The sequence below is a fragment of the Salvelinus sp. IW2-2015 genome, linkage group LG1 (assembly GCF_002910315.2).
Source record: "Salvelinus sp. IW2-2015 linkage group LG1, ASM291031v2, whole genome shotgun sequence".
NCBI classification, from domain to species: domain Eukaryota; kingdom Metazoa; phylum Chordata; class Actinopteri; order Salmoniformes; family Salmonidae; genus Salvelinus; species Salvelinus sp. IW2-2015.
Window position 1 is genome coordinate 55037541 of NC_036838.1, and position 19988 is coordinate 55057528.

Below are 19988 nucleotides of genomic sequence, written 5' to 3' on the forward strand. Positions count from 1 at the left end.
CCCACCTTCTCTGTGGCAGTGATAACGACTGGGTAATTGTCCCCTGTCTCTGTGGCAGTGATAAGGACTTGATATGTGTTCCCCTCTCTGTGTCAGTGAGAAGGACCTGGTAGTGTTCCCCCTCTCTCGTGTCAGTGATAAGGAGTTGTGGTATCCCCCTCTATGTGGCAGTGATAAGGACTTGGTAGTGTTTCCCCCTCTCTGTGGCAGAGATAAGGACTTGGTGGTATCCCCCTCTATGTTGCAGTGATAAGGCCTTGGTAGTGTTCCCCCTCTCTGTTGTCAGTGATAAGGACTTGGTAGTGTTTCCCCCTCTCTGTGGCAGAGATAAGGACTTGGTAGTGTTCCCCCTCTCTGTTGTGGCGATAAGGACTTGGTAGTGTTCCCCTCTCTGTGGTGGTGACAAGGACTTGGTAGTGTTCCCCCTCTCTGTGTCAGTGAGAAGGACCTGTTAGTGTTCCCCCGTCTCTGTGTCATTGATAAGAACTTGGTGGTATCCCCCTCTATGTGGCAGTGATAAGGACTTGGTTAGTGTTCCCCCTCTCTGTGGTGGTGATAAGGATTGGTGTTGTTCCCCCGTCTCTGTGGTGGTGATAAGGACTTGGTGGTATCCCCCTCTCTGTGGCAGAGATAAGGACTTGGTAGTGTTTCCCCCTCTCTGTGGTGGTGATAAGGACTTGGTAGTGTTTCCCCCTCTCTGTGGTGGTGATAAGGACTTGGTAGTGTTTCCCCCTCTCTGTGGTGTATAAGACTGGTAGTGTTCCCCCCTCTCTGTGGCAGAGATAAGGACTTGGTAGTGTTCCCCTCTCTGTGTTCAGGGATAAGGACTTTGGTGTACCCCCTCTATGTGGCAGTGATAAGGACTTGGTAGTGTTCCCCCTCTCTTGTGTGGCGATAAGGACTTGGTAGTGTTCCCCCTCTCTGTGATGGTGATAAGGACTTGGTGGTATCCCCTCTATGTGGCAGTGATAAGGACTTGGTAGTGTTTCCCCCTCTCTGTGGGGTGATAAGGACTTGGTAGTGTTCCCCCCTCTCTGTGGTGTGATAAGGACTTGGTGTGTTCCCCCCTCTTTGTGGTGGTGATAAGGACTTGGTAGTGTTCCCCCGTCTCTGTGTCAGTGATAAGGACTTGGTAGTGTTTCCCCCTCTCTGTGGCAGAGATAAGGACTTGGTGTGTCCCCCTATCTGTGCAGTGATAAGGACCTGTTAGTGTTCCCCCCTCTCTGTCTCAGTGATAAGGACCTGGTAGTGTTTCCCCCCTCTCTGTGTCAGTGATAAGGACATGGAGTCTTCCCCCCTCTCTGTGTCAGTGATAAGGACCTGGTAGTGTTCCCCCCTCTCTGTGTCAGTGATAAGGACATGGTAGTATTCCCCCCTCTCTGTGTCAGTGATAAGGACCTGGTAGTGTTCCCCCCTCTCTGTCTCAGTGATAAGGATGGGAGTATTCCCCCCTCCCTGTGTCAGTGATAAGGACCTGGTAGTGTTCCCCCCTCTCTGTATCAGTGATTAAGGACCTGGTAGTGTTCCCCCCTCTCTGTCTCAGTGATAAGGACTTGGTAGTGTTTCCCCTTTCTGTGCAGAGATAAGGACTTGGTAGTTTTCCCCCTCTCTGTGGCGGTGATAAGGACTTGGTAGTGTTCCCCCCTCTCTGTGGCAGACATAAGGACTTGGTAGTGTTCCCCCTCTCTGTGGCAACGTTAAGGACTTGGTAGTGTTCCCCCCTCTCTTTGGCAGCGATAAGGACTTGGTGTATTCCCCCCTCTCTGTCTCAGTGATAAGGACCTGGTAGTGTTCCCCCCCTCTGTGTCAGTGATAAGGACATGGTAGTGTTCCCCCCTCTCGGGTCAGTGATAAGGACCTGGTAGTGTTCCCCCTCTCTGTGTCAGTGATAAGGACATGGTAGTATTCCCCCCTCTCTGTGTCAGTGATAAGAACCCTGGTAGTGTCCCCCCCCTCTGTCTCAGTGATAAGGACATGGTAGTATTCCCCCCTCCCTGTGTCAGTGATAAGGACCTGGTAGTGTTCCCCCCTCTCTGTGCAGCATAAGGGCCTGGTAGTGTTCCCCCTCTCTGTCTCAGTGAAAGGACTTGGTAGTGTTTCCCCTCTCTGTGGCAGAGATAAGGACTTGGTATTTCTCCCCTCTCTGTGGCGGTGATAAGGACTTGGTAGTGTTCCCCCTCTCTGTGGCAGACATAAGGACTTGGTAGTGTTCCCCCTCTCTGTGGCAACTTTAAGGACTTGGTAGTGTTCCCCCCTCTCTTTGGCAGCGATAAGGACTTGGTAGTATTCCCCCCTCTCTGTGTCAGCGATAAGGACTTGGTAGAATCCCCCCCTCTCTGTCTCTGCGATAAGGACTTGGTAGTATTCCCTTGTGTCTGTGTCAGTGATAAGGACTGGGTAGTATATTCCCCCTCTCTGTTGTGGTGATAAGGATTGGTAGTGTTCCAACGTCTCTCTCTGGCAGTGATAAGGACTTGGTAGTGTTCTTCCCGTCTCTGTGTCAGTAATAAGGACTTGGTAGTGTTCCCTTCTCTCTGACTTGTGATAAGGTCTGTGATAAGGCTGTTCTAAGGACTGTGATAAAGCTGTGATAAGGCTGTTCTAAGGACTGGGTTAAGGCTCTTCTAAGAACTGTGATGAGGCTGTTCTAGGGACTGTTCTAAGGACTGTGGTAAGGCGTTCTAAGGACTGTGATAAGGCTGTGATAAGGACTGTGATAATGTGTTATTGGAACTGTGATAAGGACTTTTGGAGGAGGTTGAATTGAGTCTCAGTCAGATGGAGGCAGGCGCATGGAATCACTTCTGCTCTGTTGTCATCAGATTCTTAGTTTTGATGTTTTCATGGCACTTCCTGTCACATTTGGTTGTCTGTGTTGTTTTTAATTAAGGATGTTTGTATCTTAATAATTTTTAGCAATGCAACAGGGTGACATGTTGACTGTCCGAAAGGTGCTGAAATAGACTGTAGGCAATCACTTCATATACAACGTCCATGTGATTGCATGGCTTGTGTAACGCTCGTCGTCGTAAGGAAGAGTGGACCAAGCGCAGCGTGGAAAGTGTTCATGATCTTTATTTGTCAAGAATCACTCAAACAAAATAACGAATACAAAAACGAAAGCGAACAGTTCCGTCAGGCACAGATACTAAACGGAAAACACTCCACAAAACCCAAACGGAAAATGACAACTATTATTTGATCCCCAATCAGAGACAACGATAGACAGCTGCCTCTGATTGGGAACCACACTAGGCAAAAACAACAAAGAAATAGAAAACATAGATTCTCCCACCCGAGTCACACCCTGACTGTCTATCGTTGTCTCTGATTGGGGATCATATATAAGTTGTCATTTTCCGTTTGGGTTTTGTGGGGTGTTGTTTTCTGTTTAGGTTGTTTCCCTGACAGAACTGTGCGCTTTCGTTTTTTCTCCTTTTGTCATTTTGTTTGCGTGTTTTTGTGAACATTAAATCATGAACACTTTCCACGCTGCGCTTTGGTCTCATTCCGACGACGAACGTTACAGAACACCCCACCAAAGAAGGACCAAGCAGCTTGGACAGGAGGAGAAGGGATCCTGGGCACGGGAGAGAAGGGTGTTTAGGACATCGTGGACATGGGAGGAGATCATGGCAGGTGACAAAAGCCTGCCATGGAAACAGGCGGAGGCAGATAGAGAGGAGCGGAGAGATCAGGAGTTACGGCAGAGACGGGAGCACGAGAGGCAACCCCCCCAAAAKAWTTTGGGGGGAACATGGGTTGGCGAGCGGAGTTGGTCACGGTTCCAGTGCCATGTTTTCCGGTTTTACGCACCGTGCCTTCAGTGCAAAGTCACAGCAAGGTGCCTGCAGTACATGCTCTCCGTACCTGCCGCATAAAGAGGGGTATCCAGCCAGGTAGGGTGGTGCCGGCTCAGCGCTCCTGGTCTCCAGTGCGTCTCCTCGGCCCGGGTTATCCTGCGCCAGCTCTACGCACGGTATCCCCAGTTCGCCAGGAGAACCCATTGCGGCCTGTTCCAGCTTCCCGCACGTGCCGGGCTAAAGTGGGCATGCAGCAAAAAGGAGAGGTGCACGTGTTAAGCACCAGATCTACAGTGCTCCCCCACAGCCCGGTTCGACCTGTGCCTGCGCTCGGGAGGTGCTGGGCTAAAGTGGGCATTCAGCCTGGAGGAGTGGTGCCAAGGCTACGCACCAGATCTCCAGTGCTCCCCCACAGCCCGGTTCATCCTGTGCCTCTAAGGACCAGGCCTCCTGTGTGTCTCCCCAGCCTGGTGGGCCCTGTGGCAGCCCCACGCACCAGGCTGTCTATACGTCTCCTCCCATCAGCGAGGGTTCCCAGTCCGGAGCCTCCAGCGACGTTCTCCAGTCCGGAGCCCCCAGCGACGGTCTCCAGTACGGAGCCCCCAGCGACAGTCTCCAGTCCGGAGCCTCCAGCGACGGTCTCCAGTCCGGAGCCCCCAGCGACGGTCTCCAGTCCGGAGCCCCCAGCGACGGTCTCCAGTCCGGAGCCCGCAGCGACGGTCTCCAGTCCGGAGCCCCCAGCGACAGTCTCCAGTCCGGAGCCCGCAGCGACGGTCTCCAGTCCGGAGCCCGCAGCGACAGTCTCCAGTCCGGAGCCCGCAGCGACAGTCTCCAGTCCGGAGCCCYCWGCGAGGGTGCCCAGTCCGGAGCCCGCAGCGAGGGTCCCCAGTTAAGAGCTTGCAGCGASGATCTACGGTCCGGAGGTCCCGGCGACGATCCCTGCACCGAAGGTGCCACCGAAGTGGGGGGAGCCTAAAGCGGAGCGGGGTCTGCGTCCCGCACCAGAGCCCCCACCGAGCAGTAGATGGCCCACCGTTCAGGTTTGCTGCCGGAGTCCGCACCTTTTTTGGGGGGTACTGTCACGCCCTAACCTTAGAGATCCTTATTTATCCTCTATGTTTGGTTAGGTCAGGGTGTGACTCGGGTGGTAAAATCTATGTTTTCTATTTCTTTGTTGTTTTGCCGAGTGTGGTTCCCAATCAGAGGCAGCTGTCTATCGTTGTCTGGGGATTGGGGATCATATATAAGTTGTCATTTTCCGTTTGGGATTTGTGGGGTGTTGTTTTCTGTTTAGGTTGTTTCCCTGACAGAACTGTGCGCTTCTGTTTTTTCTCCTTTTGTCATTTTGTTTGAGTGGTTTTGTGAACATGAAATAATGAACACTTTCCACGCCTCGTTTTGGTCTCATTCCGACGACGAACGTTACAGCTCGTGACAGTTAAGAACAAATTCTTATTTACAATGACGGCCTAACCAAGGTAAAAATCTGTCGTTCTGCCCTGAACAAGGCAGTTAACCCACTGTTCCCAGGTATGCCGTCATTGTAAATAAGAATTTGTTCTTAACCGACTTGCCTAGTTCAATAAAGATTAACTAAAAAAAAATGTTTAACCCGGCCAAACCCTAACAATGCTGGGCCAATTGTGCGCCACTCTATGGGACTCCCAATCACGGCCAGTTGTGATACAGCCCGGGATCAAACCAGGGTCTGTTGTGATGCTTCTAGCACTGAGATGCAGTGCCTTAGACCGCTCTGCCACTCGGGAGCACCATGTATCTGTCTCATTTCATTCTATACCACATAGATTACCACCCTCTCATGGGCATCACATATTAGGCCTAGAAGTTATGAAATGGCTGTTGTTGAAAGTATTGCTTATTGTGTTGTCAAAATGTCTTTCTCTGGCTGAGCGCTACATTTTCATTCCTTAACAACTGTGATAAAACATGTTACGTTACATATTCTTGAGAGCAAACTTTTACCGGCTCCCGTTATGAATTGGGGGTCAATTTGGGGAGTGCCTTGAAAAGTTCCAACAGTAACATACAGTATAGACGATATGGTAGTATAGATACTAAACCAAACAGATACCCAAAACAAAATGTCAAGTAGTTTTGATCTGAGACCTACTGAGAGCACGGTTAACCTGCATAAATCTCAGTCCTACATGAATGTCACAGAAATAAATCTCAAAATAAAAAGCTCTTTCCCTGTGTATTAGGAGTATTACGGTCTTGTCTGACAATAGCACTGCTCATTGCTCTGTCAAAATCATGGGTGGGGAGGGGTGTAAAAAACACTCCAGGCCACTCTTGAATGTCGAAACCAGATAGTTAAATAAATAAAAAATGTCAAATAACTGCCCTTTTTCTGGCCCGCAAATTGCTTTTGACGAACAAATCGGCCCTCCGCTGGTTTTTAAAAAGCCCAATGTGTCCCTCAAGTCAAAATTGTGTTTGCTTTGGACTGATTCTGTATTCCATACCAAACTTGATAAACTAGGCCTCATTTTGCATTTGTATCTTAGTTTCCCTGATAAGATTTGTACCTAAACGCACTACATAATTCAGTGAACAGGACTGGGAAGTGAAGTTGCGATGCCGCAGACAAAGCAGAGAGAGGTTGTTGAGCTGTTCCTCTCAGGCTGATGTGGACAGCTTTAGGAATGCTGAGGAAATAGGGCTGTGTGGAGTAGCCTAGGCCAGGGGTTCTCAAACTTTTTGGGGCCAGGAACCTGTCACGAGAATTATGTGATAGCAAATTCTTCTTTAGTGAGATAAAATAGTATACAATGAGTTTTAATCTGACTTCGGCAGTGCATGAACAAAGTCTCGGGCCCTGGGAAGGAACATTTTAAAGGCCCACCTCCTGGCATCGGAGAGAAATGTGTGCAGTTTTCAAGCTAATTTCCTGCTATTCAAAAAAAGTATAGTCCTTGGGCAAAGATTTTTGTTGTTGTTGCAGCTTTAAAGCTCATGTCCTGTAATTCTACACATTTTGCAGGTGTAGCGTGGTTCGTTCTGCGTTGTGTGTTTTCAATTAGGACGCTGCCACAACTGACGGTCTGCTCGTTGAACTCTTTTTATTTGCCCTGCACACGAAGAGACAACACACACGTTACCCTTGGTGCAGTCACAGCTCTCCGGCACCTTGCTAGCCGAGGGTCAGGCAAAAGAGAACGATAAAGGGGTATGGGAATACAGATAACCCGCGATGGGCCAAACCAAAATATACAAAACTTTTACAATCACWTGTATGTACAATATTGGTATGAAAAAGTGTTTGTACACCAAATAAAAACATTAGCTATGCAGCTGTAATTAAATAAAAAAWTACACTGAATTATTATTATTATTATCAAATTATTAACATCCCCTCTTGACCTGGCCTATTTGAATTGGTCCTTGTGTGCAATTTGGTGCGTAATCTAGGGGAACAACATCACACTGCTACACAGGTTTAAAGCTTAAATTACAGTGCATTTATGTAAAAATAAAAACAAAAATGTTTTAGTGCAATACAATAAGTAGTAAGTTCTAAAATGTATAATTGGTAGAGTACTGTGGATACCAATATCCCTGTGAGCCTTCCAGACCCATTTTGCCAAGGGTTAAGAACATACATTTTAGATAATACAATAATATTACATTGTACTATATTACACCCTCTAAACTTATTCCCCGGATCCCTTGGCCAACATTCATTAAATCTGTTGTTGTTAGTAATGTTTTATGAAACGTAAACAATATGACTAAATATTTTTAGATCTGGCCGTTGACCTGCTGCAGTACCTKCGCGACCCCAGTTTGAGAACCCCTGGCCTAGCCGACTAGCCACTGACATATGTATCAACGGAGCTATAGACCATTCAGTCTGGCCTGTCAGTTCTACTTTCTCTCAAAGCCACACTATCTTCACTTTTCTGCTATACATTGTTCACTTGGTAAACTCTTCTCTCCCATTCTCTCTCTTTCTCTCTCCCCATCCGGTTTGTAGAAGTGTCTCTGCAGGAAATGGCTGGGACTGAGTCATCACATGAGGGAGAGAAGGAAGGAGAGAGGGAGGGAGGCAAAGAGAGATAGAGAGAGAGGGAGGGTGAGAGGTTTCACTGGAAACAGGGTTGGGGGAGAGCATAAGAGGGCTTTTCAAACTGAAAGGTCTGAGTTTGTGTGTGTGTATTTTCGTGTAGTCGCACACACTGCACGCATATAAAATCCTCCCTATTTATCTAGCTGACTGCATTTCCAGCGTGAGAATAGGTAAACAGTTGTTGGTTCCAGGTGCATGGCCATAACATTGTAGCGCGTCTCGCAACTTTCCTGGGGTGTATTCATTAGTCGGATTCCATTGCGAAACATTTTCTGTTACGAAACGTTTTGTAACGAAAACGAGACTAATGGATACACTCCAGGAAAATTGTGAGACACACTACAGTGTTACGACCGTGCAGCTGGACAAATTCAGGTAGGTCCCTCCCGGTTTTGTCCCGCTTGCTCTGTTTGCTTCAGTTTGGTTCGTAGAGTAAACCGTAAACGTGTCCGTTGCAAAACAGATTCCGACTAATGAATACACCCCTGGTCTGCGTACGTAGTTACATTGTTGCGATCCCAGACGGTTGTTATTTCTAGAATGCTCTCCTGTTTAGAGCCTGTTACCCCTTTCCCTCTCTACTTCCAGCATTCTGTGCTCAACAGCCCTTTTGGGCGGGGGGGCTCTCACCCTCCCTTTGCTGGTCTCTCTCCACGTTTCCCTCCCCCCTATTTCTTCTCTCCCTGCCTCTTTCTTTCTCTCTCTCTCACTCTCTCTCTTTCTTTTCTGTGTCTGTCTCTCCCTCTCTCTGGCCCCACTCCAGTCACTAAAGATTTGGAGCTGATAGTCTATTTATAGCGCCTGTGGTTCTGTCACCATAACAACCAAGCTGGAGGCCAGGGCGCCAGGGAGCTATTTTTGGCGCAGCTCTGTAATGTATTCTCTCTCTTTTCTCTCTTTCTCCCTCTCTTCTGTGTCAGAGCGACTTCTGGGTGTGTGTGTCTTTAAATACGGAGGGATGTTAGGGACAGTGAAATAGTGGGTTGTTTGCAATAATATATTTAATGTAGTTATAATAATGATGATGCAATGTAAGGGTTTTAATTATCATACTATTTACAATCTGTAATCAACATGTTTGTAAAGATTAGGATCAGGTCATTCATATTCAAGGAATATGTATTAAGCCACATTTCAAATGTATTACAAAACTGATAGACTTGTAGACTTGCATGGTTAATCTCTCTATCAATGTATCCATGTATGTTCCAGGCCCACTCTCTGTTCCTGATCTAGCATCTTGACATGGTCACATGTCTCTTTCTGCGCATGTGCTCAGCTAGCAAACACGGCCATGACACTGCTCACTAGCATGGTGTGGAATATTATAATCTATTGGAAAGGCTGGAGTTGTCTTTTCTCTAACAGTGTGTGGTGGATCAGTTATAGGCTGCGGGACGGCTGAGAAACAAGTCCAGATGTGCAGCGGATGACATTATGAGATGTAGGGAAACATTTAGAAATACTCCTTGCACGTCTTTCATCTGAAGTAGAACAACTATTAGGAATCTTAACCAACAATAAGCAAACCCATGTTATACTAAACCCATTTTGTACAAACCAGAATGTGTTTAACGTTTTGTTGAAAATAGAAAATTGTGAGAGGACAATGCCTCAAAATTCTGACCGTTTTTAAATTATGTATTTTACGGGGTTTTAGTTCAATGAGGTGAACTTGACCCATTAACAATTTGACTGTACAATGTTATCGGTTGGCATCAGTAGATCCCATACATTTTCTTTGGTGGAAAATATAAACAAATAATCATTGTTATACCCGTCTCTCCCGGGTGGCGCAGTGGTCTAGGGCACTGCATCGCAGTGCTAGCTGCGCCACCAGAGTCTCTGGGCGCGCGCCCAGGCTCTGTCGCAGCCGGCCGCAACCGGGAGATCCGTGGGGRGACGCACAATTGGCATAGCGTCGTCCGGGTTAGGGAGGGTTTGGCCGGTAGGGAGGGTTTGGCCGGTAGGGATATCCTTGTCTCAGTATGTAAAAATGTAATAAAATGTATGCACTCTACTGTAAGTCGCTCTGGATAAGAGCGTCTGCTCTTGGCCGGTAGGGATATCCTTGTCTCAGTATGTAAAAAATGTAATAAAATGTATGCACTCTACTGTAAGTCGCTCTGGATAAGAGCGTCTGCTAAATGACGAAAATGTAAATGTAAATATAATTCACGTGATTCAGTGTATGTGTGTTTGTGTGTGTGTTGTCTTTAAGATTTTTGGAGCAATGCCCCAGAGCTATTAAGTTATGCCACATTGTAGCCTGCTTTGTAGAACATGTCTCTGTTATTAAACTTAGGCTATTGTTACTTAAAGTTAAAGATAAAGTTAAAGATACTGAAATTACTGGAAATCTCAAAGGCTGGGGTGGTAAGTTAAATTTCCATTTACCAGTGCTGGACAAATGGACACAAACACTATATCCCAGAAATACRTTTGAGATCACCAAACTAGTTAAAGAAAATATAAAAACAAACGTCAGTCTGCCACCAATAAAAGCACACCAGGTTAGTGTTTCTACATCATTATTCAGTCTGACTACTGGGGGATGGTTATTATAGGACTAGCTCTATTAATAGGGAGAAATTCTAAAATTGAGATGTGTTTTTGGACTGGATCCATGGGCACATCAGAGCAGTTGTGGTATGAGAACAGCCTCGCCACTCAGCCCCAAGAGGGAGATGGTAGCTAGCTGGCTCTGCGTGCGGGCGCACGAGTGCGTTTGTGAGCATGAAGCATGTCTGTCTATGTGAATCTCTGTCTGTCTGTCTGTCTGTCTGACATCCCCCTCCTCTCTCTGTGTGTGACCTGCAGGCCTCTGGTCACATTTCACACCAGTGTGTCACATTCCTAGTTATCTCAGAGGGTTATATACCTCTTCCCTGAGAGGCAGCCAGGCAGCACACTGATTGTCCATGTTGGGGTTCTGGACATGAGGCGGGTTACCAGGCCTCCCATTCCTACAGCTATTCTCCAATCAAATCAAAGTTTATTGGTCTCCATGGGGATCTTCAGTAATGCCCTGAATCACTGCACTTCACTGTGGAATTGAGCTGTTTTACCTTCGTTTCAGACAGCAGTCATTGTATTTGACTGTTGGAACGACACAACACAATACTACCTCTCTGATATTGAAATGTGTAGCCTATGACCATGGTGTGAGGTTGGGCTTGTCACACCATTCTGCCCAGTAGACTGGACCAATGACGGCAGTCCACACTTAGGGTCCAGGTTCACATGTAGAAAAAGAGGGAGGGGTGGATCCGATCCGTCTGCTGGCTGGCCACAACAAATCACCTCAGTCTAAAGGCACAACAGTCAGTTAGCTGTAGACCATAAGCTCTCTAAATTCAGCTTCAACATATTTAATGGTTCAACTATATGCATATAACATTTACAGAGCCCCCCCACCCCTCACTATTACTACTACAGCAGCAGCTCCAGTGACTACAGTGTCTGACAGAGCAAACGGCTGGTGACTCACACTGCAAACCTCTGGTCTCGCTGTGGAGAATAAATACACCCCTCCGCTGGTCGGTTGTGGAAGTGTTATCATRTTTTTGCTTTACTGGTTGGTGACTGTAGTCTCCCTGCCCGCGTCTCAATCTGCCTGGTATGGAATTTGCCAGAGGCGGAATGACCGCTAGTGCCATCTTGAGAATGTTTACGGTCTGGTTAGTTTGACAGGAAATGTATGGTGAAACATGTAGTTGGCTGAATTCGCAGACAGATAACATAAATCTAATGTCTCAAATGCAGCACCCAGTGAGGTTTTGGTTTTTGACAATAGTTCTGGTTTGAGAATGTTTCAGAGTTGGTWGGCTGATGTTTGGTAATTCTGGGTACTGTGTGGGTTTCAGTCATCTGTCTCTCAGGAATGAAGGATATTGTTATATTTCTTGGAGTATTGTCCATTTGGGTATAGTACTAATTATGTATTTCTGTCAGTTGTATGCACAATATACTCTATAAATATCATATTGTGTCCTTTAATYTCTGTCAATAAATGTGTAATCCTCTTTTACAGCTTTCTAGAAAAGATTGAAATTGTGAAGCAGAGTGACTACTCTCCTACTGATCAGGACCTGTTGAGATGCAGAGTACTGACTTCAGGGATTTTTGAGACAAGATTCCAAGTAGACAAAGTCAATTTTCAGTGAGTTTGAAATGGCAGSCATTTTTCTTCAAGATGAATACCCTAGTTAACTGTTGATCCCTCTGTGTTTCTACTACTTGTTATCAGTGGATATATTGGGCAGTAAGTAACTCTCATTGTCTTTTCTCCTCTCCCAGTATGTTTGATGTTGGAGGTCAGAGGGATGAACGCCGAAAGTGGATTCAGTGTTTTAATGGTAAGGCCTCTGCACCATCTAATACTGTTGTATTTCTACCTCCAATTAGTGTATAAGCAAATGGCATGTGATGCATCCACCTTCACATCCATGTCCTGTATCATGTCTAACCCAGTGGTGGTTATCTCCCTGTCTGTCTGTCTGTCTGTCTGTCTGTCTGTCTGTCTGTCTGTCTGTCTGTGTGTGTCTGTCTGTCTGTCTGTCTGTCTGTCTGTCTGTCTGTCTGTCTGTCTGTCTGTCTCTGTCTGTCTGTCTGTCTGTCTGTCTGTCTGTCTGTCTGTCTGTCTGTCTATCTGTCTGTCCCTCCCTCCAGATGTGACAGCCATTATCTTTGTGGTAGCCAGTAGCAGCTACAACATGGTGATCCGGGAGGACAATCAGACCAACCGGCTGCAGGAGGCCCTCAACCTCTTCAAGAACATCTGGAACAACAGGCAAGACCTCCCTGGCCTCTACCACTTTCAGTTCTCTCCCCCTTACAAAGCCACTCCTGTCCTTGACATAATGTTGTTTTGTGTGATTCCCAACCACAGCAGTTGCCYATATGGATTGTTGACCTTTTATGCTAATTTAAAATGTCATTGATTTGAATACATCCACTTCAACTCCCTTTGTTATTGTTTCTCTCCTCAGGTGGCTACGGACCATTTCTGTCATTCTCTTCCTGAACAAACAGGATCTGCTAGCAGAGAAGGTGCTTGCYGGGAAATCTAAAATTGAAGAGTATTTCCCAGAGTTTGGGCGCTACACTACGCCAGATGATGGTAAGGGAAACAGTAATACTCCTGAGCAACTCTCTACTGGAACTATTCAAGACTGTCAATGTTTCAAGTTTATCTGGAAATGTAACAATTGTAATAATATAACTTTGAACACTTCGGAACACTTTGCGAACTTTTCTCTGGTGAAGAATGAATCTTGTTAACATGGATTATTTTACTGATGGAAATGAAAATGTCTGGTATACAGTGATTAAACAGATGCTGGTATATAACTGATGTCCACTGAGTTTGATGTCTCTGTCCTTCCGAACCAGCAACACCAGAGCCAGGGGAGGATCCTCGTGTCACAAGGGCAAAGTACTTCATACGTGATGAGTTTCTGGTACATTCATTAATGTCTAGTCACTTTTTTGTTGACCTTTTTGTGTAATAAACCAAGCATATTGTGAGACTGTAGTAGTACCAAATGTGTATAGAAGTCTCAGGCCAATATTGTCACAGCCATATGTGATAATGAAACCCTTCTCTTCTTTGTGGCCTTTTCAGAGGATCAGCACAGCCAGTGGAGACGGAAGGCACTATTGTTATCCCCATTTCACCTGCGCAGTGGACACTGAAAACATCCGGCGCGTCTTCAACGACTGCCGAGACATCATTCAGAGGATGCACCTACGACAATACGAGCTCTTGTGATGGGAGTGGGAGGAGAGACTCCCAGTGTTCTGCCTATCCTTGATCAGTTAGTCCCCTCGTCACTCAACCAGCCCTCCCCTTCCATCCTGAAAAACAAACACCTTCTCCTGGGGACACTGTGTTTCAAAGTAAGAAAGTGACAGTGCAGCCACAGACTCCTAAACACAGTACTGTACCTGTAACAAGCCAACAGACTCCTAAACACAGTACTGTACCTGTAACAAGCTAGGACTGCTGAACACGCCACTGCACTTTGAAACTGTGCTCAGGTCTGCAATGTGCAATTCCTCTCTCATTTTCAGTGTCTCACATTCATTCTTTTACTTGGAAATATTCCTCACACACACACACACACACACAGCGCACAACACACACACACAACATCACACACACGCACACCCCACACAACACACACACACACACACACACACACACACACACACACACACACACACACAGTCTTGAGTTACTCTGGCAAGAGATGTCCTCGAGAGATGCAGTATGTACAGTACACTGAAGAAGGCTCTGGGAAGAAAAAATGGAGGAATGTAACCAATAAAGAGCAGGTTGTGAGCACGTTCTGCCTGGGGATGGATGGATGCATTGTAGAACTGAGTGTGACTCGGACACAAGACTGTCACATGACTTGCTTTTCTGGAATCAATGAGGAGAAAAATCTAAACATATATATACATGAATTCATGCATACAGTGAACATCATGCAGTGCAAAACATCCAAGCTATATATATAATATATATATATTATATATATATATTTATATTATATATTGTGTGTGTGTGTGTGTGTGTGTGTGTGTTGTGTGTGTGTGTGTGTGTGTGTATATATATAAATATGATAATATTCCTGTATAAACACAAGTCAACTTTTAAGTTTTTTAGTTCCCCATGTTGTGTGTTGGTGTACACTGTGTGTGCGATCTGCCTTTGTGCACCATTTAACCCTGTTTCTCCTGTTTCCTACCTCCCAAATCACCCCGTCTATTCTTCTTCTCCCTCCCTTCCCGCTGCTACCAGACTCCAGCACACAAAACATGGAACTATTTTCAACACCTGGGGATTATAGACCGGCTTTATTTAACAAGGAAGAATAACACAACACACGGAAATAAAAAGTTGAGGGGCAAAGGACAGACATGGCACTCACACACCACACACACACACACACACACACACACACACACACACACACAACACACACACACACACACACACACACACACACACCACACACACACACACACACACACACACACACACACACAACCCAGACAGCACCTGTGTCCTGCCCTCATCACTTACCCCTACACATCCCTGTGTTATTCCCTGCCACCTCTCCTCTCCTGTCTCCCAGCCTCCGAGCATTCAGTATGTCTGTCTGTCTTTATTTTACTGCTGGACTATTATTCTTGTACAGACTGTAAAATGTATTATTTTGTACAACTTTACGGAAAAAAAATACTTGTAGAAGATCCCTGTGCCTTGATCACGACTGTACTTGTAAAATGAGCTAAGATGTAATGTATGTTTCACTGCGCTGTACAGCTAGGCAGGCCTCAGCCGCCCCCCGTGCTGGTGCACCCTGGGTAGGGGTGGGGTGAGGGGACGAGGCTGCCATCTGTTGCTTAGTTACCATTTTCCCACATTTGTTTGTCCGTTGATTCATTTGTTTTGCTTTACTTTCCTATGATTTTATATATAATAGAATTTTAGAAGAAAAATAAGCAGACATCCCATCCTAATGTTTTGTAGTAAAATATATTAAACCTTAACACAATTTAATATATATAAAATATATTTCAGATTGTATATTTTATATGTATGTTATTATCTATAGTATCTCCATTGTGAGCTCTCCCCAGATTTTCTTCGTTTTTTTGTCACCAACATCGGCCTACATTTAATCTGGGTGTAATGGGAGGAGCTTATACTAATTTTGTATTTCTTTTTTTAAGCTTTAACTCTTTTAAAGGAGAGGATAATATCAAAATGCAAAACATTGCTTGTTTCTACATAAACCAAATTATTTTTGCTTAAAAAAATAAGAAAAAATGTATTAGTGTTTGGTTCATTTTTAATTCTGCCTTGCAGAGGCTGAGTACCATTTATTTTTCGAAGCTACCATTTTCTGTCATGTCCATATTCACCAGACTGAGCCTCTTCTATTTCTGCAGGCTTGCCCTACTACCAGGTGACAACCAAGATGACCCTCTCTGTACTACAGAAAATGACAGTACACATTCAGCCATTTTTTTTWATTTTTATTATTWTTTTTTTATTTTACCTTTATTTAACCAGGTAGGCTAGTTGAGAACAAGTTCTCATTTGGCTATGCTCCGCCATGGCTCTGTGTTTTACAAATGCATAGTAGTATTTATGTATTTATTTGTCAACTTTTGCCAGATTTGAACATGAGAGTACACTAAGCCTCACTCTTGAGGCATAGCCCTTGCCTTTTTCAAATGGTGGTACTGTGACAGTGGTGGGAAACCAGATTTCAGCTATTTCGTCATTTAGTATATTTATGTTGATGTCTCCTGTGTTTTCCTAGCCCAACTCGCTGCAGCAATAAGTGAGTGTAAGTTTAGCACCAAAAAACACCTGGCTTTTACATTTTTTACATTGAGTGTTTTCAATGTATGTTGCTTTTCCATGTGTCTAGCACTTCCTGTACATTTTGTACAAAGATTTAAATTACGGCTGTAAAAGCAGAGTGTTACACTGTCTGAGTAAAGCACACACACACACACACACACACACACACACACACACACACACACACACANACACACACACACACACACACACACACACACACACACACGGGGTGGGAGGCTTTGTTCGGGTACAACAACTGGATAGATCATGAGTTCAAGTTTCAACATTTATTCGCCACGTGCACAGGAAACACGTGCACAGGAAACAACAGGTGTACAGTGACATTCTTGCCTTGAGAGCTCTTTCCTACAATGCAGTGATAATCATAGAAAAAATTGAATAAAACATGAAAGTAAGAATAAAAACCACACAAGAACTACGATGAGAGTTAAAGAACACGAGAATGCAAGTACAGTGCATTCGGAAAGTATTCAGACCCCTTGACTTTTTCCACATTTTGTTACGTTACACCCTTGTTCTAAAATGGATTAAATAAAACATTTTCCTCATCGATCTACGCACAATAACCCATAATGACGAAGTGAAAACAGTTTTTTTAGACATTGTTGCAAATGTATTACAAATAAAAAAACAGATACCTTATTGACACAAGTATTCAGACCCTTTGCTATGAGACTCGAAATTTAGCTCAGGTGCATCCTGTTTCCATTGATCATCCTTGTGCTGTATCTACAACTTTATTGGAGTCCACCTGTGGTAAATTCAATTGATTGGACATGATTTAGAAAGGCACACACCTGCCTCTATAAGGTCCCACAGTTGACAGTGCACGTCAGAGCGAAAACCAAGCCATGAGGTCAAAGGAATTGTCCGTAGAGCTCCGAGACAAGATTGTGTCGAAGCACAGATCTGGGGAAGGGTACCAAAACATTTCTGCAGCATTGAAGGTCCCCAAGAACACAGTGGCCTCCATCATTCTTAAATGGAAGAAGTTTGGAAACACCAAGACTCTTCCTAGAGTGGCCACTCGGCCAAACTGAGCAAACGGGGGAGAAGGGCCTTGGTCAGGGAGGTGAGCTCTGATAGAGTCCCAGAGTTCCTCTGTGGAGATGGGAGAACCTTCCAGAAGGACAACCATCTCTGCAGCACTCCAGCAATCAGGCCTATATGGTAATGGCCAGACGGAAGCCACTCCTCAGTAAAAGGCACATGACAGCCCGCTTGGAGGTTGCCAGAAGGCTCCTAAAGGACTCTCAGACCATGAGAAACAAGATTCTCTGGTCTGATGAAACTCTTTAGCCTGAATTCCAAGCGTCACATCTGGAGGAAACCTGACACCATCCATAAGGTGAAGCATGGTGGTGGCAGCATCATGCTGTGGGGATGTTTTTCAGAGGCAGGGACTGGGAGACTAGTCAGGATTGAGGAAAAGATTAATGGAGCAAAGTACAGCTTGATGAAAACCTGCTCTAGAGCGCTCAGGACCTCAGACTGGGGCGAAGGTTGACCTTCCAAAAGGACAACGACCACAAGTACACTGCCAAGACAATGCAGGAGTGGCTTCGGAACAAGTCTCTGAATGTCCTTGAGTGGCCCAGCCAGAACCTGATCGAACATCTCTGGAAAGACCTGAAAATAGCTGTGCTGTGACACTCCCCATCCAACCTGACAGAGCTTGAGAGGATCTGCAGAGAAGAATGGGAGAAACTCCCCAAATACAGGTGTGCCAAGCTTGTAGCGTCATTCCCAAGAAGACTCGAGGCTGTAATCGCTGCCAAAGGTGCTTCAACAAAGTACTGACTAAAGGGTCTGAATACTTATGTAAATGTGGTATTTCAGTGTTTTGTTTTTAATACATTTGCAAAAAATTCAAAAAACCTGTTTTTGCTTTGTCATTAAATCAAATCAAATCTAATTTTATTGGTCACATACACATGGTTAGCAGATGTTAATGCGAGTGTAGCGAAATGCTTGTGCTTCTAGTTCCGACAATGCACTAATAACCAACGAGTAATCTAGCCTAACAATTTCACAACAACTACCTTATACACACAAGTGTAAAGGAATTAAGAATATGTACATAAAAATATATGAATGAGTGATGGTACAGAACGGCATAGGCAAGATGCAGTAGATGGTATCGAGTACAGTATATACATATGTGATGAGTAATGTAGGGTATGTAAACATATAAAAGTGGCATTGTTTAAAGTGGCTAGTGATACATGTATTACATAAAGATGGCAAGATGCAGTAGATGGTATAGAGTACAGTATATACATATGAGATGAGTAATGTAGGGTATGTAAACATTATATGAAGTGGCATTGTTTAAAGTGGCTAGTGAGGTATGTGGGGTATTGTGTGTAGATTGATTAGGGGAAAAAACTATTTAAACAATTTGAGAATAAGGCTGTAACGTAACAAAATGTGGAAAAGGTTAAGAGTTCTGAATACTTTCAGAATGCACTGTACAGGTCAGTGCCAGTACCTTACTGGAGTGGATGAGGTGGGTTTATATGTAACAAAAAAGGTGACCGGTAGTGGATGAACAGTGGGCTCCAAAAGTATTGTGACACTTCTGTTTTTGTTTTGGCTCTTTTGAAATGATACGAACAATGACTATGGTTAAAGTGCAGACTGTCAGCTTTCATTTGAGGGTATTTTCACCCTCATTGGGTCAACCGTTTAGAATCTAAAGCACTTTTTGTACATAGTCTAACCCCCCCCCCCCCCCTGATTTAGGGGACCAAAAGTATTGAGACAAATTCACATAGATGTGTAGTAAAAAGTGTAATATTTGGTCCCATACTCATAGCACACAATGACTACACCAAGCTTGTGACTCTACAAATGTGTTGGATGCATTTGCTGTTTGTTTTTGTTGAGTTTCAGAAATGAGTGGTAAATAATGTATTGTGTCATTTTGGAGTCACTTTTATTGTAAATAAGAATAGAATATGTTTCTAAACACTATTACATTAATGTGGATGCTACTATGATTACTGATAATTCTGAATTAATCGTGAATAATGATGGGTGAAAAAGTTACGGACGCACAAATATCATACCCCCAAGACACACTAACCTCTCACCATTACAATAACAGGAGAGGGTAGCATTTTGGAGGGGGGTATATGATACTCTAGATAATACACTAGATACAAAAGTATGTGGACACCTGCTCGTCGACCATCTCATTCTAAAATCATGGGCATTAATATGGAGTTGGTCCCCCATTGCTGCTATAACAGTCTCCATTCTTATGGGAAGGCTTTCCAGTAGATGTTGGAACATTGCTGCAGGGACTTGCTTCCATTCAGCCATGAGCATTAGTGAGGTCGGGCACTGATGTTGGGCGATTAGGCCTGGCTCGCAGTCGGGAATCCAATTAATTCCAAAGGTGTTCAATGGGGTTGAGGTCAGGGCTCTGTGCAGGCCAGTGAAGTTCTTCAACACCGATCTCGACAAACCATTTCTGTATGGACCTTGCTTTTTGCACGGGGACATTGTCATGCTGAAACAGGAAAGGACCTTGCCCAAACTGTTGCCACAAAGTTGGAAGTACAGAATCGTCTAGAATGTCATTGTATGCTGTAGTATTAAGATGTCCCTTCATTGGAACTAAGGGGCCTAGCCTGAACGATGAAAAACAGCCCCAGACCATTATTGCTCCACCAAACTT

At 44.8% G+C, this 19988-nt stretch overlaps 1 pseudogene; it reads left to right on the forward strand.

Annotated features, from left to right (window-relative positions):
* LOC111970323 (guanine nucleotide-binding protein G(s) subunit alpha-like) overlaps positions 1-14059 on the forward strand; it is a 53554-nt pseudogene extending 39495 nt beyond the window's left edge.
* Positions 14060-19988: the final 5929 nt, after the last annotated feature.